Genomic DNA, 13915 nt, shown 5'->3' on the forward strand with positions numbered 1-13915 from the left:
AGGGGAAAAAGAGGAAAAATAGATGGTAGAGAGTAGAAAAACGGGAAGTGTGTATATAAAAAATAAAAAAATAAAAAAAAATAAAAAGTGGAAAGTAGAAATAGGAGAGAAGGCCCCTTAAAAGAGAATTTTTCAAATCTTTATTCGGAGATGTAGATCTATCCACGTCATGAACTGAAATCAGCAATCTTTACGGTACCGCTGCATCACATGATTCCAAATAGTCGATGAAAGGAGACCAACTCCTTAAGAATTGGTCATATTTATCTATTAGTCGGAGTCTCATTTCTTCAAGGCGTGCTATGTCCATCATATTCCTAATCCACATTTTAACAGTTGGTATGGTTGTATTTTTCCAAAATTTAAGCATCAATTTCTTTCCAATTATTAACCCATAATTAAAAAAAACGTTTTGGTCTTTATTTAAATTGATATCTTCTACTATTATTCCAAATATAATCCATTCCGTTTTAGGTTCTATTGTGGACTTGAAAAGCTTTGTAAATATATCAAATATATCACTCCAGAATTTATTCAACTTTGTACATCCTACAAATGAATGTGTTATATTAGCATTTTGAAACAAACATTTATCGCATCTGGGAGAGACGTTTGGATAAAATTTATTCAACCTCGTTTTTGAATAATATAGTCTATGTAATAATTTGAATTGTTTTTAAATTATGTCTTGCATTAATAGAACAATTATGTGTATTCATCAGATACTTTTCCCATCTATCCTTCGAGATCTTTATCATTAACTCATGTCCCAATCTTCTCTTAGTGCTTCTGTTGAGGGTAATTCTCTATTTAATATATTATTATAAAAGTATGATATTAGTTTTTGTGAATCAGCATTAATATTCATTGCTTCTTCTAAAGGGTCTAAAAATATAGTTTGAAATTATGTATATATTTCTTCATAAAGTCACATATCTATATTTAAAATATTGATTATCCTTCAGTTTAAATTTAAATTTTGAATGTTGAAATGATAACAGTTTGCCCAATTCATACATACCCCCTACTTTCCTAATCCCCAGTCTATCCCATTGTTGATATGTTTTGTCGATGAGAGATGGTTTGAATGCGGGGTTGTTCAATAGTGGGGTTAGTACTGATAAATTATTTAATTTCAAGGATACTTTTATTTGTTTCCAAATTCTTATTGTATTGTGAATAATTGGGTTCTTCGTATATATTATACTATTCAATTTTATCGGTGAGAGCAAGATTGTTCCTATATCGTGCGGATAGCACTCCTCTTTCTCCATTCTTATCCACTCCAACTGCTGAGTGGAACTATCCAACCAGTACATTATGTTCTTAATATGCACTGCCCAGTAGTAATATGTAAAGTTAGGTAATGATAAACCCCCAACTTCTTTAGGTTTACACAAATGCTTTAGTTGAATTCTGTGTGTTCTGTAGTCCCATATAAAATTAGTGATAGTGGAATCTAGTTTTTTGAAAAAGTATTTTGGAATATATATTGGGATCGCTTGAAACAAATACATTAATTGTGGTAAGAAAGTCATTTTTATAGCGTTAATTCTACCTATCAATGAGAGCGGGAGCGTTTTACAAAATTTAATCATATCATTCAGTTTATTTAATAGCGGCATAAAATTGGCACTAAATAATGATTTGTGTCTTCTCGTAATTTGAATACCCAGATACTTGAATTTTTCTGTTGCAATTTTGAAAGGGAATTTTAGTAAGTGTCTCGAATCCTGTGGTTTTAAAGACATAATTTCGCTTTTATTCCAATTTATTCTATATCCTGAAAAAGAGCCGAATTCCTCAATTAATGTTAATAATGTGGGGATACTCGTTTGTGTATTAGTAATATATAAAAGGATATCATCAGTGTATAATGAAATTTTATTCTTTGAGTCGTTAGTTATATCCGCGAATATTCGGGTGATTTCTAATCCTTTCGACCAGCGGTAATTATATTGATAATTAAAATTTGGAGATAGCGTATTGTTAGTTAATATTCTTGCCGTAGGTCTATCGTAAAGTAGTTTAACCCATCTAATAAAATTCTCTCCCGTATTAAATTTTTGGAGTACCTTGTATAAATACTGCCATTCTACCTGATCAAATGCCTTCTCTGCATCCAGCGTAACAACTGAAATATCTTCATTGTCCTCATTGTGAGAGTACATTATATTGAAAAGACTTCTCAAATTATTAAATGATTGTCTTTTGGGTATAAATCCCGTTTGATCTGTATTTATTAAATTGTTAATATAATTATTTAGCCTTCTAGCTAGAATCTTTGCTAAAATTTTTTGATCCGTATTTAGAAGTGAAATAGCTCTATAAGAACCCGGTTCATCTAAATCTTTATCTTTTTTTGGTATAAGCGTTATTGTTGCTTCTGCTAGGGTTTCAGGTAGTTTATTTTCGGTATAAGCCTGCGTGTATAAATTGAATAATCTTGGTACAATTGACTCCTGAAATCTTTTATAAAATTCATTACTAAAACCATCTGGTCCTGACGTCTTCCCATTTTTCAATGAGTTTATTATTTGTTTTATTTCTTCACTGGTATATCCGTGCTCCTAATTACTCTTGTTCTAAACTATCCAATTTTGGGAGATTGCAATTATCTAAAAAAATTGTAATTTTACTAACATCTGTATTTATTTTAGATGTATATAAATTATGATAAAATTGGGCAAACCCCTTATTAATATCCTTAGGCAGTGTTAGATACTCACCCTTATCCGATTTAATTTTAGTGATAGTTTTTTCCTTTTCTTGTTGCTTCAGTTGCCTCGCAAGTAATTTATGTGGCTTATCCCCAAATTCGAAGTGTGCTTGTTTTGTAATTTGGAATAATCTTATTACTCTTGCCGATAGTATTCTATTGATTTTATATTTCAATAAAGTTAGCTAATTATGTTTATCTATGGTTGGGTCAGTTGCATTGTCCAGTTCTAGTGATTTTATTTCCTGTTATATCCGCTGAAGTTCTCTTTTATTTTCCTTATTTTGAAATCTTTGGTATGAGATTATGACGCCGCGAATATATGCCTTAAAGGTTTCCCATAATATCGGTGCAGAAATACCCGGCGTGTCATTTATTTCGAAACATTTTTTTGTTTGTTCTTTTATATACTCATAGCCCTGCGGGTTATTTAATATGTGTTCGTTGAATCTCCAAAAAGGGTTTATACCCAGCATTCCCTCAATTTTAAGTATAAAAGTCAATGGTGAATGATCAGAAATAATACTATTATGATATGATGGTTTATTCGTATACGGGATTAATTTTGTGTCCAATAAGAAATAGTCAATTCGTGAATACGTTTTATGAACTGATGAGTAAAATGAATATTCCCTACCACTTGGATTTGCTATTCTCCAAACATCAGCTATGTTGTTATTTTTTATATAAGTATTTAAAAATTCACAGGTCTTAGTTTTAACAAGACGCTTCCCTACCTTTATTGATATATCTAAGTATGGGCCTATAACACAGTTAAAATCTCCCCCCATTATTATATTTTGATAATTATGCTCTGCGATTAAATCTATTATTTCCTTTAAAAATTGTAGGTTATCAAAATTAGGCGCGTAAATATTTATCATAGTTAATAGTGTATTGTAAATTTATCCCGTGACTATAACGTATCTTCCCTCTTTTCATCAGATATGGATTTCTTTAATTTAAAAGGTATACCCTTCCGAATTATAATGGCCATGCCTCTTGCTTTAGAGGTGAATGAGGAGTAATAGGTTTGACCTATCCAGTTTGCCCTTAATCTGATCTGAGTTTGTTGTTTCAAATGTGTCTCTTGTAGGAAAGCAATATCCGTGTTTGATGATTTTAATTGTGCCAGAATTTTACCTCTCTTAATTGGCTCGTTCGCACCTCTGATGTTCCAACTACAGAAAGTGAGACCTCTGATATTTGTTCGACTATTATCTTGCATTGGCTATTATTACCAGACTGTATGATTCATGTGATGCAGCCAAGTACCTCGGAATCCCAATTCCAGAGTTGTCCATAATAATTTCTTCAGTAGTTTTACATCTCCTGACACTATTAAACATAATTAAGGGAAAGAGAAAAACATAACATAAAGTGTACATAAATATTGTTAAGTCATACAACACATAATTGTGAATAAACAAAAAAAGTTAGTGTAAGTTATCAAAAAAGTGATATCTTACAAAAAAGCCACCAATGGTAGCTAGGATTGTTTTAAAATTGACCTCCATCGATGAAATTATGCACTGGGCCTTACCCCCCTATTAAAGTGTGACCCAACGTTAGTCGGTTCCCTCTAGTTGTAACCACAATTATCATATCAGGTCAATTAATAGCTGAACAGTTTTAAATGGAATAAAAGAGAAGCTAGAAGATTTGGACTAAAATAAAAGTAATTATGGGTTAAATTACCTCGTCAATAATTACACTTTTCATTAACCTGTATGTTAGTTAATTCATAATTAGTATTTAAAATATATGTCTAACCTCCCCCATACTTCCTGCTATATAGTTAGTCGTGTTAGTATAGTACATTACGCCTTTAACGTTAGTTGAGTTTATTGCGCGTAAGTAGTTAATTAGTTAGTTAGTTAGTTATATGTTATATGTGTAAATAATAGGTCATATAGTGTCAGACAGATGCATCATATCATGGCCATTTCAAAAGGGGACAGTCTCATAGTTGTCAGGGCTGAAGGACTTGGCAACGAGCCTGCGACCTTAAGCCTCCATCTGTGCTTTCAGTTCAGAAATTTAATTCGGGCTGTGTTATTGAACAACACATTCTTGCCAGATAAGCCTGCCTGGTAAGCGTCTGAACAGTTCGAGTGTCTTAATTGAAACAGAGAAAACAAGTTCCACAGATAAAATGGCTATTATTCTGTCCCTCCTTGAATTTTGTTAAAATCTCCTGGGCATAATTGCAAGCAGAGTCCGGGCCCGTGAATGAGCGTTGCTTGCCGTTAAACAAAATTAACATTTTCGCTGGATAGACCACGCAATAACGAACTTCAGAATGTCCATATAAAATACTGCTTGCCCTTTTAAACTCGCGTCTTTTTGCCAGAATTTCCCGAGGATAATCCCTGTAGAATCTTACGATATTATCAGCGAATGTAAGATTTTCTCCATAGGGTATCTTCTTTAATAGATTTTCCAAAGTTGAAATATCTAGGAACTTTACGATAATTTGCCTTGGCAAAGCACTAACATGTTTTTGGAAGCGGCCCACTCGATGTGCCACATCTATCTTTGGTTTTTCTGGCAGTTTGAAAACATCTTTAAGTAGATTAGTGATAAAATCACGCATTTGAAAGCCGTGTTCCGCACCCTCTTTAACTCCTATTATTCTCAGGTTTTGCCTTCTTGATGTGGCCTCTAAATCTTGACATTTCTCATTCAGTTTATTCGTTAGCTCCCAATTCATATTGTGTTGTTTTTTTCAAACCTGTTATTTCGTGGCTCATCTGTTCCATTTCACCCTCCATCTCTTCCATCAATTTTTTTTCCATGTCTGTTAATTGCTTCAGCAGGGTGTCATGTTTGTTCAATTCAATTCAACTTTAATGTCATCGCACAAATACAAGTATCAGTACAACGAAATGCAGTTTTGCGTCAGTCCGTAGTAGTTGTACATAAAGAGAAAAAAAAACAAGAAAAAAATAGAAAGAGAGAAGATACAGAATAATCAGGAAATACAGAATGATTAAACAAAGGGGGACGGAGGGACCAGAGAAATCTATCGTCGGGACTCCGAGTTCAGCAGTGTGATTGTGTTGTTATAGAAGCTTTTCCTCATCCTGCTGGTACGTGACCTGAGGCTCCTGTACCGCCTCCCTGATGGGAGGAGGGCAAACAGTCCATGGTTGGGGTGTGAGGGGTCTTTGATGATCTTCCCAGCCCGTCTCAGACACCGTTTTCGGTGGAGGGCATCCATGGCAGGGAGCGGGGCACCGATGATGTGCTGCGCGGTTTTCACCACCCGTTGTAGTGCTTTCCTGTCCGCAGCAGTGCAGCTGCTGTACCATACCGTGAAGCAGGTGGTCAGGATACTCTCTATGGTACAGCGGTAAAAGTTGGTCAGGATCTGGGGGGACAGGTGGGCTTTCTTGAGCCTCCTAAGGAAGTAAAGGCGCTGCTGTGCCTTTTTGATCAGCTTGGAGGTGTTGAGGGACCAGGACAAGTCCTCCGAGATATGCACTCCGAGGAATTTATAGCTGGAGACGCGCTCCACCTCAGTCCCGTTGATATGGATGGCGGTATGACTGCCTCCTCTGGTCTGCCTGAAGTCGACAATAATCTCCTTCGTCTTTTTGGAGTTGAGGATGAGGTTATTGTCGGCACACCAGGTGGTCAGGTGCTGGATCTCATCCCTGTAGGCTGACTCATCGTTGTCGCTGATCAGTCCTACTACCGTGGTATCGTCAGCAAACTTAATAATGGCGTTGGATCCGTACTTTGGGATGCAGTCGTGGGTGAAGAGGGAGTAGAGGAGAGGGCTGAGCACACAGCCCTGTGGCACGCCGGTGTTCAGTGTTATAGTGGAGGAGGTGAGGTTATTGACCCTAACAGACTGTGGTCTGTTAGTGAGGAAGTCCAATGTCCAGTTGCAGAGGGAGGTGGAGATGCCAAGTCCACTGAGTTTGGTGATCAAGCTGGCTGGGATGACGGTGTTAAAGGCAGAGCTGAAATCAATGAACAGCAGCCTGATGTAGGAGTTGTTGTAGTCCAGGTGGGTCAGGGCAGAGTGTAGGGCTGCCGATATGGCGTCCTCTGTAGACCTGTTGGTCCGGTAGGCAAACTGGTGGGGGTCCAGTGTGGGGGGGAGGCAGGCTTTGAGGTGAGCCAAGATCAGCCGCTCAAAGCACTTTGCAATGACAGGGGTGAGTGCCACTGGGCGGAAATCGTTGAGACTCCCTGTAGCTGACTGTTTGGGCACTGGCACGATGGTTGATGTCTTGAGGCAAGTGGGGACAACACCCTGGGCCAGTGAGAGATTGAAAATGTCGGCGAGGACTGGGGATAGTTGTCCAGCACATGCCCTAAGCACCCGGCCAGGGATGCAATCGGGGCCGGCAGCTTTGCGCTCATTCACCTTGCTCAGTGCATCTTGTACAGCAGAGGTGGAGAGGCTGAGAGGTTGTTCATTCGGGGGTGGAGCAACTTTAATGGCTGGGGTTTTGTTGTCTCGGTCAAAGCGAGCATAGAAGTGGTTTAGCTCATCAGGCAGGGTGTCGTTGTCTGGGGGAGGGGTGTTAACTTTCTGGTAATCGGCAAGGGATTTGATTCCTTGCCACATGCGCCTGGGGTCAGAGTTGTTATGGAAATGCTCCTCAATCCGCCGTTTATGATTTAGTTTAGCAGTCCTAATTCCCATTTTCAGATTGGCCCTGGATGAGCTGTATCCCTCAGCGTCGCCAGATCTGAAAGCGGCATCGCGAGCCTTCAGTAGGAGTCTGACCTCCCTGCTCATCCACGGCTTCTGGTTAGGGAAAGTCTTTATCTCCTTGTGGGTAGTGACATTATCGGTACAGAATTTTATATAGTCCAGAACTGTTGAGGTGTACGAGTTGATGTCCACTTGTGAATTGGAGGTGGACTGAGTAGCAAAGAGACTCCAGTCTGTCTGCTGAAACTGCTCCTGTAAGTCAGAGACAGCCCCCTCAGGCCAGACCTTCACTGTCCTCATGGTAGGTTTCACACGTCTGATCAGAGGTGTGTATTTGGGGAGCAGGAACAGGGAGAGGTGGTCAGACTGTCCAAGGTGGGGGAGGGGGAGGGCTTTGTAGGCTTCAGTGATATTAGTGTAAACTAAGTCCAGAACATTGTTTCCTCTGGTTGGGCAGAAAACATGCTGATGGAACCTGGGGAGTACAGTTTTAAGGTCGGAGTGGTTGAAATCACCCGCAACAATAAATGCCCCCTCTGGGTGGGCAGATAGATGTTTGCTGATAGCAGCTTGCAGCTCTTCCATTGCTAGCCTGGCATTAGCGTCCGGGGGAACATAGACTGCAGTGATAACAGTTGATGTGAATTCCCTGGGCAAATAGAAGGGCCTGCACTTTAACATCAGGTATTCCAGGTCAGCAGAGCAGTGACTACCAATCTTAACAACGTCCGTGCACCATGTGTTATTCACATAAATGCATAGTCCGCCGCCCTTGGTCTTACCGGAGTCCTCCACTGATCTGTCGGCCCTGAAGACAGTGCGTCCCTCCAGCTCAATGGCGTTGTCTGGGATGTTGTCCTTTAGCCATGTCTCAGTGAAGACCATGGCGTTGCAGTCGGCGATCCTTCTGCGTGTGGTGATCCGCAGCCTCAGTTCGTCTATTTTACTCACCAAGGACCGGACATTCGCGAGGAAAATGCTGGGCAGAGCTGGCTGGTGAGGATTTGTTATAATCTCTCCGCATACTTTCCAATTCCTTCGTTTTGTTATAATCTCTCCGCATACTTTCCAATTCCTTCGCAGTCCTCAACTCCAAATCTTTAAACTGTTGGTTTAGGGCTACATAAAGCTATTTTACTTCGCCGCAGCTATTATCAATTTTCTTAGAAAGATTGTCCTCCATAGTGGAGAAGTTGTTCTGAATTGTAGAGTTCATTTTGGCAAATTGCTTCTGAAGATTTGTAGTAATGTCTTTAAGAATATTAGTTCTTACCGTTTCTTCCCAGCTTTTCATTTCTTTCTCCTCTGTATCAATTCTTGTAGCCATATCACTTGTAGGTTGTTGAATCTCCAGCTCCTCTTCCAAACTTTCAAAAGTGGGTTCATGAGTGGTTTCAAGGTCATCCAGAGTTTTTTGGAGCTGGAAACTGATTGTAGTCTTCTTGGGTCCTCTCTGACCTCTTCTCTTTTTCATCCGATTTTTACCGATAAAACCGTTTTAAATCCCGATTCCACCAGCACCGTTTGATGGAATCAGTACCCTCGACGTTCAGCAATCCCGGTAAGAGTTTTTAAATCGATCCTGGCATGGGAGTCGACTTTAAACACGATTTGTCTGGAGGAGAGCTCAGTGCAGCTGCCTTCACTGCTTCATAGCAGCCACCGGAAGTGAGGAGAATGGTGTTGGAAAGGGAAAGTTAGATCAACCATGATTGAATGTGCATGGACTTGTAGGGCCGAGATGGCCTGTTTCCATGCTGTAATTGTTATATGGAATGGCGGAGGAGACTCAATGGGCCTAATGGAGTAATTCTGCTCCTAGAATCTATGAACTTATCAAGAGTCAAAAGTGTTTTATTGTCATATGTCCCAGAAAGGCCAATGACATTCATACTTGCTGCAGCACAACAGAATATGTAAACGGAGTACATAATGGGAGAAAAAGGTTCCATGTGTATATACACATGCACATGTACTCAATAAATAAACAAATATAGTACAATAATAATAATAGTATCTTGTAGTTCAGAGCTTATTTGTTGTCATGTTTAAGAAACTGATGGCTGTAAGGAAGTAGCTGTTCCTGAACCTGGACATTGCAGTTTTCAGGCTCCTGTACCTTCTTCCTGATGACAATGGTGAAATGAGTGTGTGGCCAGGATGGTGTGGGTCTTTGATGATGTTGGCTACCTTTTTGAGGCAGCGACTGCGATAGATCCCTTCGATGGTGGGGAGGTCAGAGACAATGATGTACTGGGCAGTGGTCACAACTTTCTGCAGTCTTTTCCGCTCCTGGACGTTGAAGTTGCCGAACCGGGCCACGATGCAACCAGTCAGCATGCTCTCTACTGTGCACCTGTAGAAGTTCAAGAGAATCCTTGTTGACATTTAAATGGAGAGAATGGTGAGTTTCAGGGATAAGCTGAATAATAAAATACTGGTGATCACCAACTTAATAGTCCAGTCAATGCCCAAAGACTGAATGGCCCCATAATAACATGTGAATGACTAAAGGGCCTTGCATGCGATTGCATGCGTTTGGCGCGACCAAACGGAAGCGGAGTTTGCGCGACGTTCGCGCTAAGTACGCGCTAAGTTCGCGCGTGATGTAATTTGCGTCATACTTACTAATCAGCTGGGCAGGAGGCGGGCCGACTGAATTTGGGCGTCGCATGGCATCGGGCGGTGACGTCATCACGCAACGCCACGCCAGGCGGTGACGTCATCACGCATCGCCACGCCAGGCAGTGACGTCATCGCGCATCACCACGCCAGGCGATGACGTCATCACGCAACACCATGCGCTAGGCGTACGCCATCATGACGCTGCGTACGCCGGCATGATGCTGTGTACGACCGCAATGCGCCTGCGTGCCGACAGGCCATTGGCGCGCCAAGGTTTCGGACACTGTCAGATTTTCAGAGTCAGCCAATGTTGAGACCAGCCCCGCACAACTCCGCGCTTCTACGTGGGATGGGCATCGCGCGGCCATACGGTGCCCGCACGCCTCAAGCGACCACGTTTGGTCACGCCAAACGCATGCAATCGCATGCAAGTGGGACAGGCCCTTTATACCTCTATGAAAAGTCATCATTGACGACCTGCAATTTCCTGCAATTTGCCGGCTTCTAATGTTTGAAGTCTCATAAAGGTCTTGGAGATGAGTGAAGATGAGAATAAGGTGACGACTCTCCACAAATCTTTTATCCTTTAAGCTCAGCACTTCAACTCCCCCTCCCACTCCGTCTCCGACCTCTCTGTCCTGGGTCTCCTCCATGGCCACAGTGAGCAGCACCGGAAATTGGAGGAACAGCACCTCATATTCCGTTTGGGGAGTCTGCATCCTGGGAGCATGAACATTGAATTCTCCCAATTTTGTTAGTCCTTGCTGTCTCCTCCCCTTCCTCAGTCCCCCTGCTGCCTCCTCCCATCCTCCAGCCTTCGGGCTCCTCCTCCTTTTTCCTTTCTTGTCCCCGCCCACCCCCGCCCCCGATCAGTCTGAAGAAGTGTTTTGGCCCGAAACGTTGCCTATTTCCTTCGCTCCATAGATGCTGCTGCACCCGCTGAGTTTCTCCAGCATTTTTGTGTACTCTTTTATCCTTATTCAACTTCAATGTGAATAAAGGGCCTGTCCCACCAGCATGCGATAGCATGCGTCTAGCGCGACCAAACGTGGTCGCTTGAGGCGTACGGCCTCGCGGGGCCGGTTCCACTTCGATCGGCGGAGGCGTATGGAGTTGTGCGGGGCTGGTCCCGACATTGCGCGGGGCTCCGAAAATCTTGCACTGTCCGAAAATCCCGCGCAACAACGGCCTGTCGGCCCGCAGCCGCATTGAGGCCGTACGCAGCGCCTTATTGGGCGTACGCATCGTTTTGATGTTGTATGCCGCGTCTTGACGCCTATTCGCAGCGTTGTGACAGCGTAAGCCTAACGCGTGGCGTTGCGTGATGACGTCACCGCCCGGCATGCCGTTGCGAGATGACGTCACCGCCCGACGCCGTGCGACGTCCAAATTTAGTCGGCTCGCCTCCTGCCCAGCTGATTGGTGAGTTTACCGCGCACTTACCGCGAACTCCGCCTCCGTTTTTTCACCTACATCAACATAGAATGTCTTCAACTGGATGTCAATAGACAATAGACAATAGGTGCAGTAGTAGGCCAATTGGCCCTTCGAGCCAGCACCGCCATTCAATGTGATCATGGCTGATCATCCCCAATCAGTACGCCGTTCCTGCCTTCTCCCCATATCCTCTGACTCCGCTATTTTTAAGAGCCCTATCGAGCTCTCTCTTGAAAGCATCCAGAGAACTGGCCTCCACCGCCCTCTGACAGAGAGTGGTGAGTGTGGAATTATCTGCCTCAGAGGGCGGTGTCCAAACCTGTTGATGATTAGGACGGATGCCAAGAAGTATTTCTTTGCACAGAGATACTCAGCTGCAAATGGTTTGAAGTCCGGATGACGCCGAGAAACGGCTAGCTATCGCAGTGGGAAAACAGTAGCTAAACGGCTGAAGGGCCATTTATTTATTTGAGCCCCTCGTGCACTGTGATATCAGGAGATCAAGCGGAAATTTTCAAATTGAGTGCCAACAACAAATTGATCCTAGGCCAATGCAAATAGATTACTGTGGATAAAAAGATTAACTTTCAAAAGATTAATAGTCTGTTGAAATGCCATTAAACAAAAATATAGAGCAGGATCCAAAAAGGATACATTTTTGTCGGTGTTGGCCATGATTTATTACTGGTCATGTGTACCAAAATGTAGTGAAAATCATTGTTTCGTGTGCTATCCAGGCAAATCACACCATGCGTGAGTGCAACAGAGTGTCTGGGGATTTTTTTTAAAAGAGTAGCATTTGTGCATGTTGGAAGGCACTGTTTCTGTGCTGTACGCCACCATGTTTTAAAGCAACATCTTGCTTGATTTACAAAGTCGTTCACTCGTGTCATTAGTCAGTTCAGTCTACAATCAACAAAACAGCTTTTCGCTGTACCTCGGTACACGCGACAATCAACTTAACTGAAACTGGTATCGTTAATTTAATCAAGGAATCTATGGGTGGTGGCGCAGCGGTTGAGCTACTGCCTTACAGCGCCAGGGACCCGGGTTCGATCCTGACTACCACCGCTTGTCTGTACGGAGTCTGTACGTTCTCCCCGTGACCTGCGTGGGTTTTCTCACAGATCTCCGGTTTCCTCCCACACTCCAAAGACGTACAGGTTTTGTAGGTTAATTGGCCTGGTATGAATCGAAAATGATCCCTGGTGTGTGTAGGGTAGTGTTAATGTGCAGGGATCGCTGGTCGGTGTGGACTCGGTGGGCTGAAGGGCCCGTTTCCACACTATATCTCTAAATTAAAGATTGGAGGACCATCACCACCTTCCCAGAGAACCTTCCACATTCTTCCTGTAAGGGGTACAACTGATCTGCCCCAATAACACCAACTCCCAATCCCTATGGATGAAGCTGAAAAGCTGCCCTCCATCCCACTGCTCAGCAGCCAAAAATCAGTAGCCAGCCTTCGATCTGGTATTTTGTTGGTTCACATGCTTGATCAACGGTGTTTTATCATGAATGTTTTATTATTATTAATGTTTAGTGTTTTCTGAGTCATTCGTAACTGTCACTGCTTGTCATGTTGTTAATTGTGGGTGGAGCACCAAGGCAAATTCCTTGTATGTGAATACTTGGCCAATAAACCTACTTACTTACTTACTGTTCCCAGTTCACCGTTAACTCTAAGTAACTCTTGCATCCCATCTCTCTCCGTCCCTCCCCCACCCAAGTAATTGTACCCATTTCAAAGTCGTCTTGTTGAGTCTCATTGTCAGTAACTCGTTTTCACCCAGCCCATAGCTAACAATGGACTGTTTTCTTCATCATCGTTACTTTTTGAAAATCTTTCATTCATTTGTTCCATATCTCTCTGCATCACCGTCTAGATCTCTCGTTTCCCTTTTCCCTGACTCTCAGTCTGAAGAAGGGTCTCAGATGCTGCCGGACCCGCTGAGTTACACCAGCTTTTTGTGACTATCCTCCAGTAATTAAGATGCAGCCTACACTTAGATGTCTGTGGGCAAAGGCATTTTCACCTACAGAAGTCGCACAAACCTTTTCACTTTGTTTTCAATTGAGCTCAAGCTTTGTTCCGTCTCAAAATCCAACGTAGGTAGTTTAGTATCAGTTGGGGTCTGTTCCAGCATCCACTTCCAAGTCCTCTGGACTCCATCCAAGACAACTCAGCTGACCATGGCCAGGCCACGGATATATTATCTGAGTGGGAATTCCTCTTTCTGGATCCCTGACGTACTGGGCCTCTGAGGTGTTGCCTTTGGAGATGTCGACTGGAGGGCAGGTGGTGGCACAGCGGTAGAGTTGCTGCCTTACAGCGCCAGAGACCCGGGTTCGATCCCGACTAGGGATGCTGTCTCTTTGGAGTTTGTACGTTCTCTCTGTGCCCTGAGTGGGTTTACTCAACGTGCCCCAGTTTCCTCCCACACTCCAAAGACGTGCAG

Source organism: Leucoraja erinacea, unplaced genomic scaffold (genome assembly GCF_028641065.1).
Source record: "Leucoraja erinacea ecotype New England unplaced genomic scaffold, Leri_hhj_1 Leri_56S, whole genome shotgun sequence".
Taxonomy (NCBI): Eukaryota; Metazoa; Chordata; class Chondrichthyes; order Rajiformes; family Rajidae; genus Leucoraja; species Leucoraja erinaceus.